The sequence below is a fragment of the Haliotis rufescens genome, unplaced genomic scaffold (genome assembly GCF_023055435.1).
Source record: "Haliotis rufescens isolate VD_foot unplaced genomic scaffold, xgHalRufe1.0.p SCAF_84, whole genome shotgun sequence".
In the NCBI taxonomy this organism is placed as follows: domain Eukaryota; kingdom Metazoa; phylum Mollusca; class Gastropoda; order Lepetellida; family Haliotidae; genus Haliotis; species Haliotis rufescens.
This window is the reverse complement of record NW_025964377.1, coordinates 1435499-1443285: the sequence shown is the minus strand read 5'-3', so window position 1 is coordinate 1443285 and position 7787 is coordinate 1435499.

Genomic DNA, 7787 nt, shown 5'->3' with positions numbered 1-7787 from the left:
CGTAATAAGCGCCAAGGGCGCTCTCAAAATTAGAAATTGGGGGCCCTTATATGAATATTATTTTGGTGAAAAAAAACAGAATTGAAAGATAAATTTCGTGGTTTATGCTGACAGCCTGAAATGTTTATATACTACAGATATATTTTTCCAGAATTAAATTGCCCATAATTAAGGCTGCATATAGCACACGAGTAAGTCTTGTGTACATTGATCAATCGGAAGGGGTGCTAATTGGGATTTTAAATATCGCCGTGGGCGCCTATTACGTCGAATACGGTACATACATAAATAAGTCATGTTGAACGAGGGGCTTCAAAGGAAAATTTACAAGTCAGTGGCTAGTGCGCAGTATACATTAATACAGGCCTGAGACCTTCTCCACATTTAGGTGACGAAAGGCCCGATAAGTGGTAATCCATATCTGAGGAATATATATATAAATAATTTTACTCCCAAAAGGAACAAGATGGGTAAACGGAGAAGGGAATTCGAAAAAACAGCCATTGAGGAGCATTAATTAATTGGGATATAAAACACGGCTGATTTGTCTTATAATGTCTCTACTGTTACATAAGAGTTAGGACAGGGCAGATAACAGGACAGATACAAAGGTAACAGCGTTTGTGTTGTCATGTTTAACTCATGATGTTTATAATGATGTGTTCGTTGTAGTAAACGTTCAAAATGGGGATATTATTTCACATAATGATCAAAATGTTTATAGTTTGACTTAGATATTAATAAGAAGATGTGTGTAACGGTAGGGACGTTAGTTTGTAGTTTCTTTAACGAATTTATCTTGCAAATAATTTTGTAACAAATTAAACTATTGATCTGTATATAGTTACTGAAAATGTACATGTATTGTTGCCCAACTCCCCATTGTTCTCGGTGCCTTAGGTCTGTTGGCTGACATTGGGAGAGTGTCAGGGGAACGCCCCTGAGCTGCTGATTAGCCTAACGAGACTGACTATGCCAGGATCACGCCAACCCTCATTTGCTGCATTTTTTATATTTAAATAATAATAATAATAATAATAATAATAATAATAATAATAATAATAATAATAATAATGTATTGACTTCCCCAAGCGATTACTTGTTTTACTTAAGTCATTAATGAATTGCTGGTCAACTCAACTTGATATGGGGCAGGTGGTGACTTCGGAACCCATTTCTATCAGCAGAGGAATATTTCAGGGCGATTCTTTTAGCCCTTTGCTTTTCTGTTTGTCACTAAAACCTTTAAACTTTTTGCTTAGCAAAGAGGAAAGTTATCACCCGGGACCTCTAAGCACAGAACCCCAACAGCCCTTACTCACCTCCTTTACATGGATGACCTTGAACTTATAGCTTATGGAGGATCTACACTCAAAAAACAGATTCTGCTTGTCGAGTACTTTTCTAATGATATCGGCATGTCCTTTGGACTCGACAAATGCAACATTCGTCATTTGAAACATGGCAAGGTAGAAGAGGAAGGATCCGTCCCTTTACTTGGAGGAGGAGTTATTGACCATCTTGTGGAAGGTCAGGCCTATACGTACTTAGGGATGCAGATTAGGGACAAACTCCAGAATGCCCATATCAAGGGCAAACTTCGGGCAGAGTACAAATGTTGACTTAAGAAAATCTGGAGTTCAGAACTCTCGCAAGTCAAAGCCACAAATACTTATGCTGTGCCCGTCCTTTCGTATTCTTTTTGGTGTTGTTGATTGGACGAAACAAGAATTTCAGGGTATGGACACCCTCACACGAAGAATCATGTCAGACAATAGATCCCACCACCCTCGATCTTCCCTCAATCGCTTATATTTACTAATCATGATGGGAGGGCATGGTTTGATTAATGTGGAGGCTCTTCATGATAGAATTGTCTTGTGCACTTTTGCACACATTTATTTGTCTAACGATCCTCTTGTGAAGCATGTCAAGATTCATGATGAAAACAAGGCATTCCACAGTTTTCTAAAACGAGCCTTATGTCAGCTGAAAACGAACAAATTATAAAAAGGTTAGGTAAGTTTCTCTTCCAAGTCATGAACATTCGAACGGAAACACAGTGTTGAACGGTAAATCATGATTAAATCAGCATGCAAATATATATACAGTATATTTCCATTGTATTATGGGCCGGTGGCCTGAAGTACCGAATACATTTGTCTGTCTGTCTGTCGGTACTGAGGGTTGGACAGGACATGGTTACTCACTTCACACATGACGGGCACTAAGAGTGTGACAGGACATGCTTACTCACTTCACACGTCACGGGTACTTAGGGTGGACATGACATGCTTACTCACTTCACACATGGCGGGTACTTAGGGTGGACATGACATGCTTACTCACTTCACACATGACGGGTACTAAGGGTGGACAGGACATGCTTACTTACTTCACACATGGCGGGTACTAAGGGTGGACAGGACATGCTTACTCACTTCACACATGACGGGTACTAATGGAGGACAGGATATGCTTACTCACTTCACACATGACGGGTACTAATGGAGGACAGGATATGCTTACTCACTTCACACATGACGGGTACTAAGGGGGTCACAGGACATGCTTACGCACTTCACACATGACGGGTACTAAAGGTTAGACATGACATGCTTACTCACTGGTGGTCCCGTCGTCGTCGTCGTCGTTGTCAGGCCCTATACGGATCTATCTTACGCCTGCTCCCCCACGGAGCTATATCCATCCATTTACGAAATCTACGGATTACCTACTGGATTCCACTTACGGATCACTACCAGGCACCACTGTTCACTGGCTCACGTGGCCACCTGTGTTTACCCTTCTCCTCGTTGTTCCCTATTCCACTCACGGAGATTACCCCTGTTCTTCTGGATTACTCACCCACCTGGATTCACATTATCATCACCGGATTACCTGCTCTTGGTTTGTCCAACTATGTTTAAAATGGACCGATCCATAAACAAGTCTCTCCCCAGGGACATAGTCTGCGTTATTACACCACTCCTTAATTTTAGGGTCTCCTATTTTGCCCTTCACGCCGACATGGCGGCCGCCACCAAAACCATCACCATAACCTTCAATCTAAATGACCCAAAAAGACCCAGACCTCAACCCCCGTCAACTACACCCTACCCACAACCAGTTACAGTCCCAGCCCAGTCACTCAGCCCTCAACCCCAAGCGCTCAATCAGCACCATGCTAGCATGGAAACAGTACCTATCCCCTCGACACCGCCTCATAACAACCATGTCACTATCCCAAACCCACCTTCCCACACCATTCCCCGACTACCCACTCGCCCCCCCCCCCCCCCCACCCCCCACCCCCACCCCCACCCCCCACCCCCTCTGCGGCTCCCAACCAGGAGAAAAAAAGGAAAAGAGTAAACACCCCTACCCCCCCAAATTTTACAATGTTACAGTATTTGAACCAGGAGCGCTTTGAACACCAAATACTAAATATCCAAGATCTAAACTCCTTCTTAACAGATATTCAGGACCAGGGCATTCAACTTACCCCCCAATTCATTAAAAACAGTACGGCCTACTTTGTTAAAAAATCCTACCACCCCCTCACTACCCAGGACTACAGTTGGGTCAAACATCTACTCCAGGGCCTACTTGTCCCCGACACCTAGACCTTTTTCGTCTTCCATGTCCGCCACCACGTCCTTACCCCCAGCCACTAATAACCGTATGGCCAAACTCCCATCTATTATTGTTTAGACCCTCCAAAATAATACCTAACAAACAGTCTCCAAAGGTAAACAAACTTCTTCATTTCGGATCGGGATCGAAATTTCCAGCGCGGACTGTCTTCTACGACGTCCGCGCGATCAAACTCTCTTTACCAGCCTACACAAGCTCATCACCAGTTATCCATACCACCTTGATACCCAAGCCCAGCGAGATGCACAACACCGACCAAGTTCTCCTACCATCCCCCTCCCCTACCCCAGCTAATCTAGACTTACCTGAGGCTTTAACCCATTTTTCTTTATTTAATATAACCCCCTATTTCTAAATTACAGCTTAACTGTAACTTTTATCACCATATGCTTTACATTAACTAGGATTACTATAGCTGCTAAGATTAACTCTATCTCTTTCCCCCTCTCTCACTTGGTTTATACCCCTCCTTTACAGTTTTTTGGGAATGGTGATTATCCTTATTATTATATTATTCATTTTTTCTCTCCCCACCTTCCCCGACTGCGAAATAGCCCTTGACTGAAGCGGTCGTTAAACCATTAATACGAACGCTTACTCACTTCACACATGATGGGTACTAAGGATGTGACAGGACATACTTACTCCCTTCACCCATGACGGGTACTGAGGGTTAGACAGGAGATGCTTACTCATTTCACACATGACGGTACTAAGGGTGTGACAGGACATACTTACTCACTTTACACGTGACGGTACTAAGGGTGTGACAGGACATGCTTACTCACTTTACACGTGACGGTACTAAGGGAGGACAGGATATGCTTACTATCTTCACACATGACGGGTACTAAGGGTGGACAGGACAGGCTTACTCACTTCACACGTGACGGGTACTAAGGGTGGACAGGACATGCTTACTCACTTCACACTTGACGGGTACTAAGGGTGGACAGGACATGCTTACTCACATCACACATGACGGGTACTAAGGGTGGACAAGACATGCTTACTTACTTCACACATGACGGGTACTAAGGGTGTGACAGGACATCCTTACTCACTTCACACGTGACGGGAACTAAGGGTTGGACAGGATATGCTTACTATCTTCACACATGACGGGTACTAAGGGAGGACAGGACATGCTTACTCACTTCACACATGACGGGTACTAAGGTTGTGACAGGACATGCTTACTCACTTCACACATGACGGGAACTAAGGGTTGGACAGGATATGCTTACTATCTTCACACATGACGGGAACTAAGGGTTGGACAGGATATGCTTACTATCTTCACACATGACGGGTACTAAGGGTGGACATGACATGCTTACTCACTTCACACATGACGGGTACTAAGGGTGTGACAGGACATGCTTACTCACTTTACACGTGACGGGAACTAAGGGTTGGACAGGATATGCTTACTATCTTCACACATGACGGGAACTAAGGGTGGACAGGATATGCTTACTCACTTCACACATGACGGGTATTTAGGTGGACAAGACATGCTTACTCACTTCACACATGACGGGTACTAAGGGTGGACAGGACATGCTTACTCACTTCACACATGACGGGTATTTAGGTGGACAAGACATGCTTACTCACTTCACACATGACGGGTACTAAGGGTGTGACAAGACATGCTTACTCACTTCACACGTGACGGGAACTAAGGGTTGGACAGGATATGCTTACTCACTTCACACATGACGGGTACTAAGGGTGGACAGGACATGCTTACTCACTTCACACATGACGGGTACTAAGGGTGTGACAGGACATGCTTACTCACTTCACACATGACGGGAACTAAGGGTTGGACAGGATATGCTTACTCACTTCACACATGACGGGAACTAAGGGTTGGACAGGATATGCTTACAACACGTCCCATTTTAATTCTGGAAACCCAAAAGTCCAGAAACTCTACGCTCTTTGCCCAGTCTCGGTTAAAGGTATTTACAAAATTAAACATGCCGTTTTCATGGGAACATACCAAGGAAGAAAAAATGAAAAAAAAATTGTTTAAAAACTCAATATTTAGACTATGGGCAGGCTCATGGGCGAAGTCTGGCCCATGGGTAGGCCCATGGGCAGGCCCATGGGCGAGAATATTTTCCTCTACTTGAAACTCATGTTTTTGTTTCGCAAATACATTTAATGTATTCATTCAAGTATCATGACACAAAATTTAACTCATTTTAACTTAATTCAACGATTTTATAGCGATATTGAAATATTTCGCCCATGGGCGAGAAAAAGGTTTGGCCCATGGGCGAGAATATGTTCCTTTACTTAAAACTCATGATTTTGTTTCGCAAATACATTAAATGTATTTATTCAAGTATCATGACACAAAATTAAACTCATTTTAACTTAATTCAACGATTTTATAGCGATATTTAAATATTTCGCCCATGGGCGAGAAAAAGGTTTGGCCCATGGGCAGGCCAATGGGTAGGCCCATGGGCAGGCCCATGGGCGAGAATATGTTCCTTTACTTAAAACTCATGTTTTTGTTTCGCAAATACATTTAATGTATTCATTCAAGTATCATGACACAAAATTAAACTCATTTTAACTTAATTCAACGATTTTATAGCGATATTGAAATATTTCGCCCATGGGCGAGAAAAAGGTTTGGCCCATGGGCAGGCCCATGGGCGAGAACATGTTTCTTTACTCAAAACTCATGTTTTTCTTTCGCAAATACATTAAATGTATTTATTCAAGTATCATGACACAAAATTTAACTAATATTTACTTAATTCAACTATTTTACGGCGTTATTAAAATATTTCGCCCATGTTTTCGTCAGTCCCTTTCAAGCATCAACTAACTGTTTGCAAAGTATATTGTATCATGTGAAATATACTTTATATTATATCATTACATTACTATTTAAAAAGGGCTTTTGGTTGGATGTTTCCTTTAGTTCTACAAATTTCACCTGTTTTACATATTGTAGCGATCTTTAATGAACCCGGCCTTACCTCTCAAAACGTTTTGACAGTTTATCATACGAATTCATGTGCGTGTACTCAAATTCATTGGAGTTATTTTCCACAACATTAAATTTTAGTTGGTTTCTATTTCATTTCCCATTTTATGTCCCGTTGATACATCACACTGGGCAATTACGTGACACTAGGTATGCAATATACAGGTACGCGTGCGCGTATTTTAATGAAAAAAACTATTCGTCTTTTATTGCATAACGTTTGGCTGAATATCTTACATTCTAACGAAATCTCGAAATAATTATTTAATTACATGCGGTTTCGAACTGACCAGTAGGAATTATGTTTCAATGCGATGAGGAAAACGTGAGTGAATATTGTGACACTAAAGCAACTTTTAACTGCATTGTCACTTTTGGTATGAAAATGGTAATAGTTCAGAAAAAACAACAGCCTTCTTATGATAATTCTCATTAGTACGTTGTATCTAATTACAGTGTCGGCCTTATTTACAGGTGATTCTACAATACCTGCTCTCGGTCAATTACGATCTACCACAACACGCGTGAATAAACAGTTATGCAGGTGTTGCTGTGGGCAAATACCTAGCCTGAAAATGTTTATTCTTTTTAGGATACATGTTTTACAAATGTTCGTTGATATGTGGATATATTAAGCACAAAGACAAAAAAATGTTTATGAAAGAAGAATTAGTGCCTTGATATATTCATCGAGATGTGTATCATCGTTTAATGGGGTCATTCAATAAACGTATGTTTGGAGGAGATATCAAAGGAGCCGCCCAATATACACAGTGTCGTCCGGTGAACTACCACCCCACCCTGTCCATTAGAGTTATGTAATCGGTACACAAATATATTTGATGCGGTGTCAGTGCGGAAGGAGTTTGAATTACGTCCGCCACTTGCCACAGAAATCCTCAAAGTATAGAAACAATAAACAAGGTCAATCCGTACTAATTACCTAGTGACGCACGCAACAACGACTGTCAATAGGGAAAATGGTGAAAACAAATTGAAATAGATTTTAATAAAACATTATTGTACTAAATAACTCGCAAAAGCGGTGCCTAAAATTGTTTGACCGTGTTATGTGTGTTGTAAACTGACGAATAGCAAGTAATTGTCATGCTGT